Here is a 22932-nt window from a genome sequence, read left to right as displayed (position 1 = left end):
ATTCATGTTAGCAGCTTCTCGTTTTAGCAGCGGATCATATCAGCTGTCACTAATTAACGCTAATTCTGTGAGTGGATTGATAACAGCCCGGAATAGACGCGCTCGCTGTGGGATTGTTTGTTCTCAGCTGAAGACCTCTTCTGTGAAGGAGGAACGTCGACTCTGAGACTCCTCTGTACTCTCCCAGTTAACCTTTCATCCATGTCTTATCAATAACAGCTGTTTATTAAATGAATATCTTAGAACCAGGACGCTCAGTATTCAGATCAAGTAGCTTGTGAAGAAATGTGTCAGCTTAATTGGGCTAAAGCTGTTCAGTTTAAGTTCACATTTTAGTATCGGGTCAGACTCCTTATCAACAGATATTAATGGACTTGGCTCCTCCCCGTATCCGTTGGTAACAGCCCGTCACAGATGGATCAGTACCAGAGTATATGTTGCCCGATATGCACCAATATCTGTTTATCATCTGCTGTATCATAAACAACGACGACTCTCTGTTTTCTTGATCTTATTTTAGCAAATAAAGTTTATCGATAAACTCTGGAATATTCTGCATCGGTTTTCTTCGGTCGTTTCTGTCGCAAGCGTTTGAGAACCACATGTGAGGAATCGACGCCGAAACGAGTCAGCTGATACATCCAGATATCGTGTACGAGTGTATAAGTTGGTCTGTAATTAAGATTGTACACAGGCTCTTTGTCCAGCTTCACTACTTAGAAAATGGCGAAGAGCGACGGACTTTAAAGCGTCAATTAAACCACTGAGACGGCGATACTTTTTGACTGAAGTCTCTAATGTACGACATCACATAACAATGTAAACTGAACAAACATTGATAGAAAATGGAACATATAAACAATTCAACAACTTCGACACTCTCCTGGATAATGAAATGTAGTTTTCATCGTGTCAGATTGATCGAAAAGAACAATAACGACATAAACAATCATCAAAAGTACTAAATGTTAAAGGTGTAAACGTCACAATCCTTCTGATCTCTATTTAAGGAGGTAACTGGTGTGTAGTTGTGTGACTTTACGACTAATGGTGCACAAATCAAACACAACATGTTCCTGGGGAGAAGCTGTTAGTGCAGAAATCATGGCAGACATTTTTTCACTTGTAATTACAGTCACCTTTATACATTATTGATATTCATTCTTCTCTGTCTCTTCTTGTTTCCGTTTCCTGTCAGCAGTTTTTCAGTCCGACCTCCTCCAGCACACAAAAACATTCACACACACACATCCGGCAACTTTTCCTCTGCATGGTTTGCTCTCCGTCTCTCCTCCACGTGTCTTTCAAAGTTCCTCCTCGTTCTGGCTTTGAGACCACGATGTGGGGAATCGCCTTCATCAGGCTTTCTTTCTTCTTCATCTCTCGTCTCTCCCTCACAGATCTCCCTCATTTCCTCCCTTTCCCGTCGATGTGTCTCCTCCCTCTCTCCTCCCTCTCTCCCTCCATCTCCTCCGTTCGCCTTCTTTAGCTCCCGTTTCAGCTCTGTTTTATTATTCTTTTCATCCCTCTCTTCTTTCATCTGCCTCTCTAGTTCTCTTGTTCGCTTGCAAAGAGTTTTGAAGTCTTGAGGTCATCAGGAAACTTCTTCAGCTGCGCGCTTCTTTCCTCCAACCATTCCTCTGTTGTTCTCGCTTCATTCAGCTTTCTTCTTCACTACAGTTCCTCGTTCCTATCTGTTCGCTTCATCCTTATTTTGACTTTTTTTTTTTTTATTGAGAATTTCTTTGGTTGCTGCCTTTTTTTTCTCCTATTTGTTCCATTTTCCGTCTTGCTGTTGGCGCCTCACTTACAGTATAATGTTATTTAAGTTTTTCTAGATGCCTTTGCTGCAGCAGTCGGTTCATCGCCTGTAGTAGTTGATCCTTTGATTGGAGCTCTTGCTCCTTTTTGCCCTTTTCCACGGTCATGAATTTTGGTTAAGATTGCTTTAAAACATACATCTCATATTTTGGGCCCCAACTGACATTTTCTTTCATTATTAATTCATCTGCCAACTACTTTCACATTTTTTTATCTATAAAGTTTAGAAAGATTGTGATAAATGCTCATAAAAATTTCCCAGAGCTCAAAATGACAAATTGTTCAAATTGCATCTTTTCCAACCAAGAGTCCAAAACCCCGTATACTCTGTATTTGCTATCATAAATTACAAGGTAAGCAGCAAATCCTCTTATATAAGAAGCTGGAACCAGCAAATGTTTGACACTTCGCTTGAAAAATGACTTGAACGATTAAACAAGCATCAAAATAGCAACTACTTTTGCTTACACGAGTTTAAAATCTTATGTCGGGGCAAAAAGTTTAGGACGGTTTCAGCTTGTATTGTCACTAACAGTAAGATTCGACCGTGCTGTGCTGCAAAGATCTGCATTCGCTCTGTGGTGATCTGTAATCTGCTGTTCTGACTCGAAGGCAGTTTGAAAGTTCAGTCAAGGAAACATAAACATCTCATAGTTGTTCTCCGGCCAACGTTCTGTAATATGACTCATAAATCATCAACACATCAGACTAATGCATTAATTACTTGAGGCGCTAGTGCGTGATCCTGTGACGCAACTGAAGTCTAAATCTCTAATGAAACTAATGTCTTTAGACGCTCGCGTGTTCATTTATTTCAGTATCAAAGCAAATCAAAGGAAGACAAATAAAGAGTGACTGAAGCTGTGATCATATGACATGACATGGAGGAGATCATCTGCAGCCAACAGTGCAGTGTTCCTCCAAAATAAAAATGCACAGCGTGGCTTCGCTGTACATGTCGAGGTTTAGTTACACTGTCACTATGCAGCACTTAGCTACAAGCATAAATCTCCCAGCAGCTTTCCTCGTCTGTTTACGCCTACGAGCTGACAGATGAACAGTCCTCTGTGTGAGTTCTGCTGCTTCACTCCGAGCAGCATCTTGGTATTCTGACTCACCGCGCTCTCCCGGCCCCTCCCCACTACTACCACCTTGACATTCCCATACAGGTAAATACGATCGGCATCCGCTCTGATTGCCACGGCTGCCAGACGGAAGTGACAGGCGCAGACAGCAGCACAGTGAAGAAGATTATGCACAAAGCCTGCTGTGATGAGTTCAAAGCCATCTGTTGGGGCGAGGAAAACCTTAGTGACAAAACGTACAAATATTAATAATTACAGCAGACGGAGAGCGGCAGCGCTGACAAATTCCCCCGGTCTACCCTTTAACATAAAGAGAGATTTGTGCAGAATCCTCAGTGATGAGCTCGAGTGAGGGAGCACTTTTTTAAACGCCCAGCATTTCAAAATGTCCCTGTGTGACTTTTACTCTTTCCACACAAACCAGAGCTGTTTGATTTATCATGCAGGAAAGTATGCAGGGGAACGGTAAACTATTCATTTCCAGCACACACAACACCTCAGAAAAGGTTATGTTCATCGAAATACCGCTGAAATTAAACCCTGGCGTTTATTTGTGAAGGCGTGACGTGACAGCAGAAGTGACCTCATGCACGTTCTCCAGAGCGAGAGCGTCCTTTTAAATCAGACAAATACACGACTTGTCTGCTTTGTGCGGAGTCGTTTTAATAAAGTCTTCCACCGTAATGATTCATTCTAAAAGATAAGTGCTTTTCTAATTAAATCAAGGATAACCAGTGTTTTCTTTATCCCCCTTTAAACCAGTTATAACTTATTTAATCCATTAAGGTCATTGACTGTATCATAAATGTTGGTGAGAATCACTTGATTCAGGTCAGTCGTTCATTATGAACCGGCCCTCTCATATGAATCATGCGTTAATTTAATTAGTTCTTTACAATTTAATTTGCCTACGTACTAAAGCTTCCTCTCATTTGCCAGTTGTATAATTTCAGCTGGCTGCTCATCTCTAGTTCCTGCAGCAGCCTCGAGCAGAGAGCCTCTTCTCAGTCCATAAAGATGACATAGCTGGCTTTCAGCGGCTACATTAAACACCATATACGTGCCAACTTAAATTAAGCCTCTAGTTATGTGGATAAAGAAAAGGACAACCAGCACATTATCTTTAATAGCTCCAGTCACTTGTATTTAGGAGAATGTATAATTTGCTGGGAGATGTGAGAGTCTCAGTGGCTCAGCAGCAGAGCAGAAGGTAGAAACCTCTCCAAGAGAAGCAGATACACAGTGACGGCATTAAACAGTAATACTGTCTCCAGAAATTCATTTTCTTTAATCTGAGATCCTTTGGTTTTCCTCTTGAGGCTTTATGTGGCCAAATAGATGGAGAGGATGGTTTTTGAAGTGGAGGCTTCATATTTCAGCTCAGACTTGGATGGTGAAATCCTGTCTGAGAAGAAAAAAAGGGGTTTTTTCTTCAGCTTGAGAACCTTTAAATGTTTAAGAAATACTAACAAAGTGGAAACTAATGAGGCCAAGATCTAAATTAATGAATGAGAATAATTTAATTAATTGCTAAAGCAGCAGCATCTGTAAAGAGTTCTGTACTTATTCTGAAAACCGACGGTGGAAAGTACATTTGCAGCCTCAAAAGAAGGTCTGCCTCCTTTCATATCCAACGTTAAAGGAGGAAGATAAGTAGCACTGAGCAGTTTTACCAGACGGGATTAATTTTGACCTGAGCGTTCATACAGAACTGCTCCGACTCGGCAGGGCATGAAATTCTTGTTCAGAACATTCCAGCGTTATTTTGGTCTGAACTTTGACGAGACCATTTTAAAGCTTTAAATTCTTCCTCTTCCTCTTCCTCTTCCTCTTCCTCTTCCGTCACTTTAAAGTTGGTCGTGTGTCTCTGATTAGTTTCTCACCTCCTCGACAGTCGCTGTAGAAACATGGCTTCATATTCTCCTGTGAGAGAAAATGTGTTTGTCTTGTTAAAGTTCATATTAATTCAGACTCCCTGAGTGTAGCTATTTTTCTTTTTTCCAAATGTTCTACAGTTTCTCCCCATTTTTCTCTACTTTAATATTGAGAGAGATTGAGTGAAATGTATCTCCAGGCCCAAACTGGCCGTCGGGAGCGCCAGTGTTGAAAGTGCTCAATGAAAAACTTAAATTAAAGAGTAGAATTTCTCTCTCCTCTTCATCTCCACCCGTCTGTTACTGCCATAAATCTCAATCTTGGATTCATCAGTAAAAAGGATTTTCTTTCTGGCCATCCACTGTGAAATCCTGCTACATCTCTGCTCACCTTAAAGGTCCACTTTGTAAGAAAGTTGGTTTTTGAGTCCCAACTTGTAAAATAGCGACGCTTTGGGACTGTAGGTCGGGTCGGCTGCCGTCCCGTAGCCTCAGTATGTGATGAGCTGGGAATGAGTCTCAGAAATCAACTTTATTTCAAAGTGGACCTTTTAGGCTTTTGGCCTCGTTTCACTTTGTGAGAAGTGGTTTAGAAGCTGATACTCGCCCAATGAGTCCACTACAGCTGCAGCCGTCTGTTGGAAGCTAATTTTAGTCTTGTGTTGTTTATTAAACAAGTTCTGCGTCTCTGATGACTTTGCTTTTCTAACTGTCAGGGAACTAAGCTTGATGAATTGATCTTCTGATGGTGAGGTCAAGATCTGGATACAACTGACCCAGTTTCTGCAAAGCTCACAAACCTGAAGTCCAGCCGTGATGGGACCCTGAGGAAGCTCCTCTTTGTTGAGAAAAACAATTTGACCATCCTCAAACTTTCTGATCATTTCCAGGTTTATGTGACACTTTTAGAGGTTGTCAATGTGGTCTCAAACTTTTGGGCCCCACTGTACACATCAACACAATGGTCGTGGTGTTTGAATGATCTTGAATGGACTATGTAGGAGAGCAAAAGATGCATATTCATGGAAATGATCAGAAAAATAAGACCTGTGTAATGTTTCCTGTCAGGAGGAAGTACCTCCAGTTACTCACGGTGATGAAGTCCAGTCGTGAGTATTTATTCTGGTTGCCTTAACTTTGGAAGTACAATTGTCTAACTCTTGAAGTAACTCTTTAAACTAAAAGTAAGATATGTAACAGTAAACATAAAAAACTATCCAACAAAACGCGATACAGAACAGTGAACATGGTCCGTTGTGACCCGAGTGAATGTGCAGATTGGCCTGGAGGGACTTTAGATTCACAGCCTGAATCTTTATCCCAGCCTGGCCCTGTTCAGCACCGCTGTGATTGGCATGTGGTGTGTGTTCTGACTCCCAAAGCTCGGATTAACCTTGATTGACTCTCATTACACAAAGCTGTAGTTGCAGATCGTGGCCACTTGATTGTACCGTAGTAAATAAACAACATAGTAAACAAAGATTATGAGAGGAAAGTGAAATAAGTCGGAGTAAGTCGGATGAGGAGGTCGGTTAATGAGAGTGAAGCGGTCCGTATTCTACCTAATCCTGTAACACACACACAACTTCTCTGTCGGCCCAGTTTGTGCTTCTGTGCATTCAGTGCATGTGCAATGTGCAACCTACAGAGGTCACCATTGACATACAAATTACTATTTATATATGAGTGTATCTGAATGTCAAGTTATTGTTATTTTTTTGTGGCATGTGAAAAGCATAAAGATGTGAAATGATTCAGGAGTGGATCATAATTTGTGCTAAATTTGAATAAAAGCTGTTTTTATTTAGTTTCTTCTTCTGTCAGAGGGAGGAGGAGACACACTGTGTGTGTGTGTGTGTGTGTGTGTGTGTGTGTGTGTGTGTGTGGGTTGAAAGCCTTTATTTACTGCTGTTAATAAGAGGAAGTAAAAGAAGATACATTTGTGCATTTTACATGAACAGTTGTCTCTCAGGTGAAGAATTCCTCCCTCTGGTGGTTTTATCGCAGCTCTGCAGCCGTCGTGTCTGACTTCAGGTGTGGTTCACATAAAGTTCAGCCACCTCAACAGTATTTCACAGACACGGTTTAGTCTTACGGCGGAAGTTTTATTTTGCCGCTCCTGAGATGATTTCTTCTACATTTCCTGGGAAGAAATACTGGATTTATAATTGGCCTCCAGAGAAATCTTCATGCTCCTTTTAAATCCAAGTAGATATTAATCAATCATGAATTAATAGCTGTGCTACTTTTCATATGCGTGGAACTGTATACCTCCTGTAAATAGCCCAGTTTGGGTTTGCTGCACACCCTCTAGACAAACTGCACATCTACTCGCCTGTTCAGCTGTTCAGCTTCTGCACTGACTTCAGGATTTTGAATAATTCAAGCGTACCAAGTGTTCACTCTTGTTTAGTGCCAAATGATCTGGTTGTTTCCAGGAAACTTCTGTGGAAACTATTTGGAATTTGCAAATCATTTTGTGCTGATTTAGTGTTATGATAGTCAACTTCTCAGCCAACTAATCGTAGTGACCAAACATTCGCGGTCTCGTTTACAGAGAAGTTTGTTGGTTAACAAGCAAACCTCTGGAATCCAGCTGTGGTTCTCACCAAATTGCTCCCTTGTTGTGTTTGCAGACACTGAGTGCTGATTCTGGAAATTATCTCAGGTGTCACCACCAGATAAAAGAAGTGAACACACACACACACACACACACACACACACACACACACACGCGGCCTTTGGTCACAGAAGTCAACTACTCATCCTTGGAAGTTTCCACTGAGGTGAATCACAAACTAGCCTGATTGATCGACGAGGAAACCAAACTAATGAGCCTTGAAGTGATTTGATACGCGTGTCATGAGGTGAGGAAAGAGTGTGTGTGTGTGTGTGTGTGTGTGTGTGTGTGTGTGTGTGTGTGTGACTGGGAGAGCAGCGTGTAAAGTGAACATTTCCCACCACACAGCTGGTGATGGTTGCCATGAGAACCAACTGGGGCAGATGGTGCACAAATGGTGCCTGGACCACACACACACACACAGCACACACACACACACACACACACGGTTCATAATATTCTAATGTTTGTGTGTGTGGAGCTTTCTATTAATTTGGTCGTCGTGTCTCTGGCAGGTGATGAGTTCAAACTCCAAAGAAAACAATCTGGATTCTGTTGACTTCTGTTTGGCACCAGCAGTTGAGGGCGTGGTTCCCTCGAGCAACACACACACACACACACACACACACACACACACACACACACACACACAGATGGTTGTGCAGATACAGCTTCACACATGTTTGTGTTTCAGTTGTTCAGAACCAGAAGTTTTACTAAATCTCAAAAGTTCTGACTTATTTCAGATATTTTAAAGACATCCAAGATGCAGCAGAAGTAGTTCACTCTTACATAAAGTAACAACCTGTGTGCTCTGTTATATTGTGTATTTTTGCATTTCAAGTAGAGATGCATGTCACAGATTTTTTTTCAGTTGATAACAATAAGATAACCGATAATTTCCCATGTCTTTGTTCACAAAGAGGTGTATAGCCGGTAGTTCATGCACGCCTGAGTGTAGCGAAGGTTAAGCTGTAGCGAGGAAAGATGGATTCCATCGCTCTGATATTATTGTGCTGTGTAGAAACTTTTCCCTCCTCTCTGAACTCTAGCCGAGCATGTGCTGCCTGCTGCGCTTGTTCTTCTTCCTCTCTGCGGGATCACAAACAAGCTGCAGAGTTGCATACAACCACCTTCTGTACCAGAGTGTGTGCATGGGATGCTTATCAAGTCCATGAAAGCAATTTAGCTTTCTGTTATTATCTCTATTTATTTATTAATCGGCTATGATTTCACTGATTCATTTCTTAAATCTACGCTGTGCATCTCTAAGCAGCCTCAAATGTTTTCAAATGAAGGCTAGAAGCATTTTGTGTTTTTGTGATTGTCAACAAATCCAGTGAGGTGGTTCAATCAACTAAAATCACCTGATCAGAAGCACAAAATGTACACTTTGCACAGTAATTTGACTGTGTGATACAACAATAAGTTAGAGTTATGTACAAGAGTTACGTACAGGAAAGGTATATTAGTAAAAGAATATGGTACATTCTGCCACATGGAGTTAAGTCAGGATTGGTAAATATTATGGATCTCTGGATTAAAGGCCACTTCATGTATTCATGGATTGGCTCCAACAAAAACTTAAACTTTAAAAGACAAAATCATGTGATTTTCCCCTCGTAGATCTACGCCTAAAAATCAATATCTTTCACACACTTTGGTACATCTTTGTTTATCATCACAGGATGTAAATCCCAGGCTTCATTTTGAAATGACTCCTGGTAAAATATGTATATCTGTAACTCTGCTGCCTATAAGACCATTGCGTAAGTGTGCGTCTGTGCCTTTGATGTGTGAGAGAGCGCAGAGCCGCAGCTGAGCCTCGGGGCTTTGGCTCCAGAAGTGTGGCAATTGATTTGGCCAAATGTACTGGGTCAGACTGTGGAATAACAGACGCACAGGGAGAGAGAGAAACGGCAAGAAAGAGAGGCATGCAGAGAGAGGAACAGAGGAGGGACATGACGGAGACGGAGGTGTTTTTATGGGGTCACATGTAGACTGTGGAGAAGGTTCGGTACGTCGCAGTTTATGTTCAGCCTCTCTTCTGTCTCGTTTGTGTCTGTTGGGAGGAAGGTACTGCAGTTTTTTTCACCCTGAGTGAAAATAAAACTTTATCCTGTTCCTTGTTAGTCCCTCTCTTTTCTCACGGCTACCGGGTATCCTCGTGTTACAAAATACCCAAACCAGAGGACTCAAACTCACTTCCTTTCCCCCCCACCACCTCCTTGCATACTGTTATGTGGTTGACCTTTGACCTCCCTGAAGGAGTTCATGCTCAATTTGTCCAGACATCGAGAAAGAAGGACTTTACTGCACTGACTGTATAAATCACCAACGGAGCTTCTGGGTCGGAAAAGTGGCCCGAATCATTTAATCTACATTACTTATAAAAAGGCCGGCAGTCAACGACTCCACTGGTTGCAAAAAGAAGTCCAATTAAATACAAGCTTTTGAGAGCTTCTACCTCAGTTTATAGCTTCCAAATCACTAGTTTCAAGTCTTCCCCAACTATGCATGATTTTCTTTTAGTAAATTATGACCCCATTGAGAGTCAAATAGACGATAAAGCAGGGTTCGCTCTGAGATGTGGCTGTGGTTCTCAGTCAGATCCACTCAGGATGTCTCCTGCAGCTCCACACGAAAAGCTAAGACTGCGTTGGCTGTAATGCCATCGGTGCTGATGCCAGCGTTAAGCCAAAACAGCTGCAAACACAGCTGCAAGCTTCAGTCTTCCTCCCGTCCTTTAAATAGTTTCAGCTCCTTCGCTCTGTCCGTTTGTTTGTGACCCCTAAAAGCTCATTTATGCTCCTTAAGATGCGTCGGACGATCGTCAACCGTCACTGCTGAAATACTTCCATGTTTCCTTCACGCTGACCTGGATGTTAAGCAAGACAACCACTTAGAGTTAAACTGGTCTTGCAACTAACCTCTTCTTTTCCTTTGCAGCTGTTTAACTCACATTTAACTCCCTTCATATCTCCTCCCAGCTGTTCTGGAGCAGCTGTTCTACCAACTTCCTACCAACTCACAGAACCTCTCCTTTAAGAGTTCTGCCTTTTTAAAAACTTCTTCCTCTTGTCCGTGTCTCACCTGAACTGTTGGCTCCACTGCGCCCAGAGATTCTGTGTTTTACTATCTGTTTTTTATTTGAAATCAGAACATGAGAGTGAGAAGGATGTGGATTCATGAATATGGTGAATGTTATCACAGAGAACAGGAAAAAAAAAAGAGATTTTCAACTCGAAGCACTCGGAGCTGCTGCACAAACAAGGCCGAGCGAAACGCTGGGCTGGACGTCTTCTCTGGGTGTCGGCTGCTGCTGCAGACGCTCGCTCCTTATTAGAAACAATTGGAAAATGTAAAATGGTGGGAGAGACGGTTATCACATGCAGCGAAGGTGATTTCTTTATTGTGACAGTTGGATTTTTTAATTCTGTCCAGAATCCGATGCAGCAGCTGATCTGCAGACGAGAGCTGTGAGAACAGAACTGTACAGCTGATTAACATGCAGCGCTCTCACTTTACCATCTTCACTGAATATCTTTCTGTCACCAGATTAAGATGTATTGTGTCGTGTGTGCGTGTGCGTGTGTGTGTGTGTGTGTGTGTGTGTGTGTGTGGTGAAGCATGGAGGATGAGGCTTCATGGAGAGGCAGAGTTTGTAATTTCAGGCTTTCACGAGTGTGAAGCTCGTCCCAGTGTGAGTTTCACTGTGTGTGAAGCTGAAGTGATGGAGCGTGAGTAAGTACACACACACACACACACACACACAGTACATATGTATAGTATAACCACTTTCACTTCTACACATATTCACCCTCTCACACTCGCAAAGAAAGACTTTCTCTGTAGCACACACACACATTCGCTCACAGTGGGCTGCCATCTGTTCTCACCAGTCAAGCTGTCTTGGCGGCCCCTCAGGCCTGGGACACAATCAATGACTCTCCCTCTCTCACACACAACACACACAACCACACACACACACACACACACACACACACACTTACAGAAGGCACACACCAACCATGCACTGGCCAACAGACTTTGAGGTCGTAATCACTGGCACTAAACTAATCAAGTTACTACTCTGCCGCTCTCCAGAAAAGTGGAAAACATCCGTGAGCATCCTTCAACAGATGGTAAATTTCCAAATATATCATCTGAGCTTCTGAGAAGATGTTGTGTCGCACATTAAGTCTGTACTGGCTTTGTTGACTGAAGGCACCAGTCGCAGGAAACCCTGACGTGGTCTTCTGAAATGATTTGCATTTTTATTTTGCAGCGTTTGTGCAACCTGTGTTGATAACTCGATGATAGATGAACTATATAACATGAGGAGAACGCGTGGCGAGCTGGACTGGTTACTATTATTACTACCAGTTACTAGTCTTTGTCACCTTCACGAACATTTCCTGTCTCCCTTGAAGAGAAAGACATTTTTGCGGCTTCGTTGCACCGTCATGTCGCAGCTTTGCATGTTCTTTGCATGTTGCCTGTGTGGTTATCTTGCAGGAGTTCCCGGCACCAGAGTTTGACACAGCGGCTCCCCTCAGAAAAAAGATCTGTGATTCTTTCAAATGATAGTGTTGAATTTAACTTGTTCCACAGGGTGTTTCACTCCTTCTGCCACCTCAAAGCTTTCACAGTGTTTGCTCTGGTGAAGGCTTCCTCATGAGATTTACGTGCTAGAATTTTGTTCCCCACATGTGTTTGTGAAATATTTGATTTATTAATCTGATAAAACCACATGAGACACAAAACATTAACCGTTGGTTTGTTTTCCGGCTGCCCTCCTTTTGTCAGATCAAAACATTGTAAAGATTTTAGCATAATTGTTTATGCTGTTACATAACACCATTTAAAGTCTTTTGTATGTCCTTCACAATGACTATGATCTTAGGCAACACCCAGCTCTGTTTACAGAGGTTCAGTGACCTTTATTTAAATCTTTTGAGGAAGTATGGTGACTTTACTTTTCCTACACAAGTCAAACACATGCACGCTGACAGCTCTAGTGATCTATGACTACAGTTTGGTGTCCTGTGATTAACACATTTAATAAAAGAGACGTGTAAGTCAGGTAATTAAAGGCAGAGATCCCACAAAGCGCTCGGTGCTCCATCTTGTTTTTTTGTTACATGAACAAAATGCAGACAGAAAAGGGGCTGGACGCCATTCATCATCTGCAGAACGAGTCCCTGTCACAGATTAAAGCACAGAGGAGGCTTTGACAGCCACACATGCAGAGTCAACCGATGAGTGTGTGCGTGCGTGTGTGTGTATAAGTGTGTGTAAGTGTCTGTGTGTGTAATCAAAGAGTAAGCTTGAGTGGTTTTGATGTTATTGTCATATAGAGGAGAGTCCCACGCTCTGTATGACACTCTGCATGAACCCTGGGCTTAACACACACACACACACACACACACACACACACACACACACACACACCCTCTTACAGGCGAAGTAATGCACGCACAAGCTGAAACACACACTAAGTGCCAGCAGCACTTCAATGGCTAACAGAGTGTTTTGAAGTGTGTTTTTTGTATTCATGGAAACTCCTGTTGACGACGACAAAAGGCTGCAGAAATGTGACACACGTGATTGATGAGCTGGGCGGATTCCCACACATCAAAAACCACCGCAGCGAGAAAGCGTTTAATGTACTGTCTCCTTCACACGTAAAAATCATTTTTTAATATATTGCGTTCATGTTTCCGTCTGTTTCTCTTTGCTGAGGAGATGACGACTGGAGGAAGAGAAGGACGCAAAAAGTCCGAGCAGAATAATGTTTGTTGTTGTGTGTTGATGTGCTGTGGTCAAGGAGTACCAATACGCCTTTAAAAGAATATAGACGCTTTCTTATTTGGCACGTCCCCTGTGCAGACACGGGTCTGTAAGTGCCGTCATTGATTTCAGGATCCCATTCCCACGACTAACCGCTCTCACCAGCTCCTCACGGCTTGTTCAAGTCAGAAATGCTGCGCCTCCATCCTGAGACCTGAGGAGGGGTCGTAGCTGTTCAGCCTCTGAGCCGGCAGCAAAAGTAATAAAAAAGAGCCGAATCCTCGCTGTGTAAAAGGAGCGAGCTGACGGGACAGAGGTGGGGTGATGTTCTGACAAAGCAACCAAAGATGTCTTCAAACTGAGGAGCAGAACAACGTCCAGGAGCTCCTCGGCCTCCAGCAGAAGATGATCAGCTGTTATCGGCATGTTACTGATTCATAATGCACAGCCTGCCTGTACGTTCTCCTGTATGTCACACTGCATGACAGCACCGTTGTGTAACACATCGCACCTCCTGCTCCCAGAATGCAGGCATGCTATCTAAAATCTCACTCTGTGGCGGCATTATGCATAATTGTCTTTGTTGCGGCAGTTTTGCATAACCTCACAACCGAGCTGGAGACACCACCAGGAATAAAACACAAATAGATGCGTAGGTAATAATAACGTAGAGGGGTTTTTTGGCTCAACAGCTCTTAAAGATGCACACCAGAATACTTTTATCAATAGCCGTCTTCAGTGAGGGTTCGATTTTCTGCAAGAATGAGGGAGAAAAACATAAGAGAGGCAGAAGGAGGGAAGATTAACCTTGTGCCACCGCGGGCAGAGACGAGACCTCGAAGCAGGATGTGATGGAGGTCGAATCCCCAATAAAGAGGAAATAATGAGTCTCATTTAATCGCTGGCTTAATGTGTGTTATGATATGTACAGAGGTGAATTAAGCAGATAGGACACTTTTAAATCCTATCCGTGATCGCGACACAGCGTCCCATCAAACCAGCTGACACGGGATGATTGATTTTACATGCTGGATCGTCTGAGCAGCACTCCAGAACCAGAACCAGCACGAGCCTCCAGTGGTGCTGAAGAGATAACTGAAAGATCAAAACACTGATCTTTCTGGTCGAGTTATATTGTTAATACGGTGCATCTTCAGACGGGTTAGAAGTGATTATAACTGTTTGAATTTGTGTGAGAAAATGGAAAAAAGGTGAGAGAATGAAGGTGAGAGGGACTCAGAGCCTCAGCTGGTTGTTGTTGATTATGTTGTCACGGTCGGCAAACACACGACCGATCATCCCCCCGAGCGTTTCCTGTCCTCAGCACAGAAACAACAACTAACATGTTCTCACATTTCATGAAATGTTCTCAGATCTCTGTGATCTTTCTAAATGAGGAAGTGATTTTTATTTTATCTGCTAAAGATGCATTCAACATTTTATTTAAAGGATTGTTCCATCTTTCATTTCAAAAGCTTGACTCTGAGTCTGAGAGTAAACTGAGAAAGCTAACCAAACAGAAATCTACCTCTGGGACAACGTGTGTGTCGGGTTAACGTGTGTCAGACTGCGGACAGGCGCCATTGTGAAGGTGTCTCTGTTACCTGACGTGTCTGACGCTGGTTTGTTCCATCATCATCACATCCCACCGGGAGTGTTCAGAAACCGAGCGTCACGCCTGCCTGGTGTTCTTAAATCGCTCACATTGTGTTCATTTCATATTTTTTCTTTGGTTTTTGTGTTTTTTACTGTTAGACTTGGTGAATTTATTGTGTTCTGGTATTTAGGATGATGTTTATGCTCTTCAGTGGCAGTTTGGTATCAGATTCAGGCAATAAAAATACTGATTAAATAAATCCATCTGTTCCGTTTTGGTTTCGCACAGACAGGAGAGTCGATCACCACATATAAAAATCATCTGTTTGATGTTACAAGTGCAAAAACAAAGAACACGCCATGTGAGAATTTACTTTCTACATGTTTGTCTCAGTTTAAACAGAATGATCAGAAACATTCTGAGCTCCTGGACTGCCTGGTTACATGTCATTGATCGTTTTATTTTCAGTTTGATTCAGGCTATTTTTAGAGGGAAAAACTGTAATGAGAATAAATTATGTTAGAGATTCATCAGTAAATACATGTGTGTTTTCCAGCCCTCACTGAAAGAGAGGTGTTCCTGTAACCTGAAGTCAGTATTAAAGGCATAAAAGTGTCAAACAGTCTAACAACTTGTTAAGCAGCGCACAAAATAACCAGTATAAAACCACTTTTCAAGGACAAATCACCACTTTAAATGTCTTGTAGGAGCGAAACGTTGGCGGTTGTGGTGCATCACGTGTTGGAATGAAAGCCTGCATGTGTCTGAAGCTTCCACTGATGACGATCGCCGTTTCCTTCCTGCAGTTCTTTAATTCGCTCTCTCCTTCTTTCTCACAGCTTCCCTCCGTCACCACTGTAATGCTCATATGACGACTCCTATCTTATAAACCCTCTCTGTCTCTCTGTCTCTCCTGTGCATGTGATGGCTTCTCCTCCCCACCTCTCATCTCTCCCATTGTCTCCACATATCTTATCCTCCTTCTCTTCGTTCATCGTTCCGCTCGTTCTCCCCTTCTCTCAGTCTCCTCTGTCTCTCTTTCAGCAGGGCTCTTTGTGTTTTCTATAATCCTCTCTGTGGTGCTTTAATCTCCACTTCTAAGAGGCAAGTGGCTGTAGGCCTTTTGATGGCCCTCGGATAACTCTTCCCTCCAGCGTGTGTGTGTGTGTGTGTGTGTGTGTGTGTGTGTGTGTGTCAGTCACACACTTTGTCACCGTAGGATGGTTTTTGCTTCCAGTCATGAATCTAAAATACGTCCTGTCAGCTGACTTGTCGGCGTCGAGGTCAGGACGTCTCTCGTCCCTCCATGTTCTGATTTCTGATTCTGACCTCACCTGCTGCCCACCTTCTCCCTCTGTCTTCCTCTTTCCTTCTCTTTTCTTCCATCTGACTGCACTCTCTCTCTCTCTCTCTAAGACTACAGTGTTTCCACTGATGGCATCCAGAACTTTATAGATATCATAAACTCAAGGAGGCATTCAGACGTACCTCTCTCTCCTTGAGTCTCTAGTTGTTTTTAGACAGAGCACCAAGCCGCCAATCTGCCCGTCCTTTTGGTGGCTCGGTCCGCGGTTTTAGACAGAGGGCAGCAAATTGGGGGTCTGTTTTGGTCCGCCGATCTTCCGCCTCAGAGGGTACACTTATTTCCGCCTCGCCTGCTATCTAAATCCAAGGCGTCAATGTGCCGGCCTCTGCGTGAGGTGGGCGGAGGTGTCGATGACCTGCACAGCCGGGGAGTTTTAAAACCAGGAAACAGCTGATCACAGCAGTCAGTCCATCACTTCATCCGCGGACATTAAGATGAGCAGCTGGACAGCCGCTGAGATCCAGGAGATGCTAGCGTCTCCTGGATCTCAGCGGCTGTTTGGTTGTGTTAGCTTGTTGTTGTAGCGGCAAGCTAAGAACGGTTGCTACTTTCAAATCAAAAGCCCCCAGCTGAGAACCCAGTTCTAAACTCCAATGGGGTGCAATGTAAAGCTCTTATTTTGAAGTCATATCCGTTGTAGCTGTTCACAGCCCAACTTCGAGCTTCACGCCACGTCACATGTTTACGCCTACCTTAGAGGCAGCTTTCAGAAAAGGAGGAATATTACACCTCCGTTTTAGAAAGACAGACCGGCACATTGCCGCTCTTACCTTGGAGCAAATGTGCCGCCTTTTCTATCTAAAAAGGGCTTCTGTCAAGATTCAAATGAAAAGATGACATCTGTCCTGAAAAAGAGAAGGTATTTAGTGGACTGATATCAGTCATTACTCGTCAACAAGACCAGAGGTGAGAGAAGCACCCAGTTCTGTACTTAAAGGTTGACTCTAAGTGCTGTGTCGAAGGCAGCTGGACTTGTTTCAGTGTCTCAAAGACGTTTCTTCTTCAGCTCTGACTAACTGGAGGGGAGTCGTCAGCGTCGTTATTAGTAGATTAACCTACACGTCGAATTGTACTCGTGGGCAAGTGGAGACGGACATCTTCCTGATTGTTTGAAGCCCGTCACCGACTAAGAATCTATAAACTAATCGAACTAATAATCATAATGAGCGATGGGTGTCAAAGTTTCTCATTAGACACAAGTAGAAGTTTTGTTTGTTTTCTTACCATCTGCTCTTGACAAGGCGACCCCTCATTCTGTCCTTCTTTCTGGACCTCATTACTCTCACTGTCCACACACACACACACACACACACACACACACACACACACACACACGTCCAGGCTGGGTTTCTGGACCTCATTAGTTTTCCAATTAGCTGCTGTCATCTGTCGACCTCGGTTACTTGGGGCAACTATGACACCACAGCCAATTCTCTGCACTGATTCGTCTCACTGGGAGCAGATGGACTTCCTGTTTTCCGTTCAGGGGAAAGTCAAGACGATTCCTCACTCTGAAAGTTTGAATGTTTGGTTTTTTTTCTTTTTTTTTTCTTTATTCCACTTTAAGTTCAGGAGGGGAGACAGAGATGTTCTCACCACAGTTAACTTTAGTTCAGCAGGCGAATGAAGACGTTGAACTTACCCTCATTAAAATGCAGTTTATAATGTGTTTCATAAGAAACATACAAATAACAAGATGGTCAGCGGCACAATGAAACAGGTTGTACAGGGCGTGTTTGTGTTTGTGTGCAGGTGTTCACGTTCTCACGCCTGTTATTATATGAACACAAGAAGTCTTGTGGTTTCATTAAAACGATTGTTTACTTTCGTCAAGATTAAACCACATTTTCAGGCGTGGCAAACGGTCACAACACACACGCAGACACAAAACACACACATATAAAAACGTTTGTGCAACAAACATTTTTCTCACTGTTAACAACTGTCAGTCGTCACGTACATGTTTGACAATATAACTCAATATAATCTACTGTAGTTAAAGTGTAGCACACATCTTTACACCTCTATTCGCCATATATTAGTATTTATATTTCCATAAGTATATCTGTATGTATGTACACAGTTGTCAGATAATAACGTTTTAATGCACAGATTTTTAGCTGCATACATGATTATTAGCTGCCAGCGGCGGTTATGTTTCAGGAGGTTTGGGGATGTTTTCAGACGTTTTTGTGGGTATTTTAAGCCAAACCGTGATGTTTTCCTCAATCTGACCAGAGCAGAAGCACAGTGTGACGAGAGAGAACTAGAAAACTCAACCTAAACAAACATCAAGTTGCAACATACAGAAACTTAAAGCTTTAATTCATCAGGTGATCTTCGTTGATCAGCGGTTCTGCAGAAACGTACTTAACTAACATTTATAACATAATATATACAGTACAATATATATATATTTATTATACATTCTTATTATCTTTACATGCTTAAAGGTTAATATCTATTATGTGTTTCTGTTCTGTAGCAAACTCAATTTCCCCCACAGGAAGTGTTTCTGATTCTCATATAAACAAACATCAGTCATCAAACTGCAAACTATTGAAACAGGTCCAACCAGGATTTAAACCGTTACTGAGTCATGAGTTTTATATCTGTGTTGTCCTGTAAAGTTCATCACTTTGCTCTAATTGAAGTGCAGAGACGTTTGTCTCATCACTCGTATGTTTCCCACACATCAGCTCGACAGAAAGAGACAATAGAGCCGAATATCACCTGCAGAAAGAAACATTTTCTAACACATTTTTAGTTTATAATCAGACATTAATGTGTGATTCACAGCTCATGTGTATCATCAGCGTTACGTAACAGCACCCGGCTCCAGAGGGGGCAGCACCGTCACACATGTAGTCTGCACTTAGTTTGAACTAAACCAAGTTATCTAAGACTTTTAGACTGCAGCCCACCGACACTGCCAGCTGGTTAAACCGGACACTGTGAGGATTGTTAAACTTTAGTTAAGTCTGTGTTCAGAGTGGCTTACATTCAGAGTTTTCACAAAGTATTCGACTTATCTGAACTTCTCCAGACTGTAGTCTGACCTCGTCTCGTGTTCACACCAGTGAAGGAAACTTAAAGAAACTCAGCAGCTGAAACTGAACATGTTGAGATGACATGTTTCTGTCAGTGCAGTGGTTCGACAAAATGTTGTTAATAACATCAAATATTACACAACTGGTGTTCTGTCGTGCACATGTTGGTGAGGAGTTGGACCTGCGTGTTCTGAGCCTTCTTCTGTCTTTGCATCACATCAGCTGCACAGTGACCGGAGCGGCTGCAGAGATGAGATCTGAGCGATAACAGAAGTTAACAGCATGAAGTGACATGACAGCTCTCGCTCGCTCCTCTCCACCCCCCGGCACTGCCATCTGCCCTGCCACCACTTCACCAGTCACACACATAGATTATGTATGTGCTGTATGTACGCTCGTTCTGCCATTTATGAGTCTGTATTATGCTTCATGAAATAAATCCATCCTGTCATGTCTCTTTCAGTGTTTTTCATGTATTATTGCATGTTGTGTTATCAAATGTTCTTTAGCTCGGCGACACATCAGATAAAACGTGAGTGCTGTTTTTGTTTTTAATGTTTGTTCCCTCACAGTTTTACTGGTCGTCGTCTTTTTGCTGAAGTGTCTGTGTTTCATTACTTTCTCTCTATCAGCACAAAACAGACCTAATTATGGCGCAGTGTGTGTGTGTGTGTGTTTGTGTGTGTGCCAGCGGCCGAAAACCACTGCTCTGTTAACATCTTTGATAGAAAGTTTTAAAAGTTGAGCAAAAAGGCAAAAACAACAAAATACCGTGTTGGTGTTGTTCTGTGGTGGACAGCATTTCACGTTTAAGTTACCTTTCAAAATAAAACACTCCGTGTTGACACCAGCACACAAATCTCACAAAAGAGACAAACAGAAGCTCTTCTGCTGATCCTTCGGTCGGGAACACTTCGTGTTTTTAATAACACAGACCTATAACTGCGGTCGCGAGTGATTATGTGATTATCGCAGGAACTCCTCTGCCTCGTGAGCCAGCTGTCAACCGTACTGCGCTGTAGCGGACTCAAACCACAACTGGTGGGGATTGCCGGACGGTGGAGCAAAACCGGATCGGAGCCGCAACGCAGCGGACCGTATCCAGTGGAAATTGGGGGTAAGTTAATGTGCAACATGTATTTAAAGTGCGTCGCCTTCATGACATCATCTTTTCCTAAACCTGATCAAATAGTTTTGTTGCCTTGACCGAATCTACCTGCGACTTTTTTACGTGTGTGCTTTGTTTCCAGTTTGTGTGTCTGTCACCATGGCAACATGTGGTCCTGGATCTATTGTAGCAGGAAACACAGAAGCAGTTTTGAGCACCTGATAGCGTCACAGCTGTGTGAGATGCAGTCATGAGTCTTCACAGGTGTAGGTGAGATCAAAAGATTTCACCCTGTTTTCTGTTTTACTGCTGATCACCTTGTGTGGCCTTCACTCCTCCAGGTCACCATGATGGAGAGGTTATGCCTGGAGGTTATTGTAAACAGTGATGTGCACAAGGGGGGCGGCAATTGTGGCCCAGTTGTTGAAAAACACGCTCTAAAGTGCCCTCCTGGGAGCCAAAACGTGCGCTAAAGTGCCCTCTTGGGAGCCTAAACGCGCGCTAAAGTGCCCTCTTGAGAGCCTAAACATGCGCTAAAGTGCCCTCTTGGTTGGCAAAACACATTAAACTGCCCCCTTGGCTGGTTTAAACCTGATAAACTGCTCTCTTGGGAGCCAAAACACGCGCTAAAGTGCCCTCCTGGGAGCCAAAACACGCGCTAAAGTGCCCTCCTGGGAGCCAAAATGCGCACTAAAGTGCCCTCTTGGGAGCCAAAACGCATGCTAAAGTGCCCTTCTTTTCACCCCTGCCCTTCAAAAAGTCTGTGCACGCCACTGATTGCAAACAAATGTGGACACAGGAAGACGAGAATTTTTATGTTTTGAATGACAACAAAGTCATTTTGTAACCTTGTTGTACGTCACACTGAGTTGCAGAAAGATGTGAGTATGAATTATGCTCCTCTCTGCTGCCACAAACATACGAACATACAGCGTAATAGAAAGTTGATTCTTGAAGGATTTAAAAAGCAACAACAGCTCGAGGAAAGCTCTAATTTTCTTTCCCCCAAATGGTTTTCTTTGACATCAAACGAGGTCTAGTCTTGCAGCGTTGACTCGGCAGGGGAGCGAGTTAGTGTCACTTCAGACATCCACCTTTGAAGTGAGATGATGCATTACATAACGACTGCTCCAGCTCTTATAAGTATATTTACTCCTTTAACAGTCAGGCTGTTGTCACTATCTGGAGGGGTATTTATAACCAAATGACACAAATCCCCTCGTTTATCTGCACCGCAGTGTTACCACATATTTATCTTACGTCTTTTGTCTGCTGTGTGTTTTTGCTTCCTGTCGACACCAAAATCCACCGAGATTTGTAGATGCAAATGAGAAAGCTGGGGAAACTAAGACGTGCGTAAGTGTTACTGAGCTCCTGTTCTGGCCTGATTCAGGTTGTGTTGGTTCACTTTGGGAAAAGGTCAGGCTTGATTTTCTCGCCCGGCAGAGGAGAAAGGAAAGAGGAGAAGGTTTACATTTGAAGTTAGCTGATGGATAGCAGCGCTGCTGTCGAGGCTCCGCTGAGAGCTTTCAATTAATCCCAGACGAGCCCACGAATCCGACTCCAAACTTCATTTGCAATATTTTTACTAGATTAGTTTGCATGTGCAGTCTATTTGCATGTGTTCCCTCTGGATGTTTTGTCAGTTGGAAAATTTGACCACACAACACATCTGCTGGAGTCTGGGAAAGGGAAATAAACTCAAAATGTCAGAGTATTCCCTCCTGTAATTCAGCGAAGAGATAAACACAGATAGTTTATACGAACATGCCACCACCTTCAATAGAGAATGATGAGTTTCGGATCTTCAGAATGCCTCTCCTCCGTCTTCTGCCTGCTTATCAGAGCAGTTTTCATCCATTTCACAGCAGTTTGGGTTTATTTTCGACAAGCTGCGGCAGCTTGAAGGCCGTTAATAATTCTTATTTGCCAGGAGAAATACCTCACCGCTGATTACTGGTGCGATGATCGAGTGGGCTTCAGGCAAACATCCTCCGAGAGTGAAGAGGAATGTGATCCTCTTATCTTGTCAAGTTTGAACCGCAGCTTCCTATCGCCACACAGTACATCACATTCTGCCTCTCTGGCACTTTGCCGATGCTACTTACGGTTACAGAATGTTGTTTTTCTGGGAAACGACATGATTACTCGTGGTTGAGAGCTCCAGTGTTGCAAAAAGTAACAGAAACGTTCCTTCATTCTTCAGGTAATTAGCCCATCAGCTCAGACTCATGCTACACAACTGGCAACAAGACAAGGACAAATATTCTTGTTCATTCAAACTCACCTCTGGCCTCGCTGGAATTTGTATTTTTACTTGTTTCTGTGTGTTTCCCGCTTCTTACTTGTCCTGATGTCTTGTGTTTAAGTGCTGGTTTGCTTGCACGAAATGTTGCATAACTGCACTTTCTACTTTTGTTCCCCGTCTTTTTTTTTTTTTTTTCCTGCTCTCAGTCATTTTCCCGTCTCTGAATCTATTTATCTTAGTATTTCTCTCTGGATGATTTACCTGTTTTCAATCGTTTTTAAAGTTTATTTTTTTGGTCATTAAAGTAACAATATGCAACGTTTTTTGGTTGGTGTCTTATAGGATGTGACGACCTGCGAATGAGACTCAA

This window comes from Sparus aurata, chromosome 18, assembly GCF_900880675.1.
Source record: "Sparus aurata chromosome 18, fSpaAur1.1, whole genome shotgun sequence".
NCBI classification, from domain to species: domain Eukaryota; kingdom Metazoa; phylum Chordata; class Actinopteri; order Spariformes; family Sparidae; genus Sparus; species Sparus aurata.
This window is presented reverse-complemented; position numbering follows the sequence as displayed.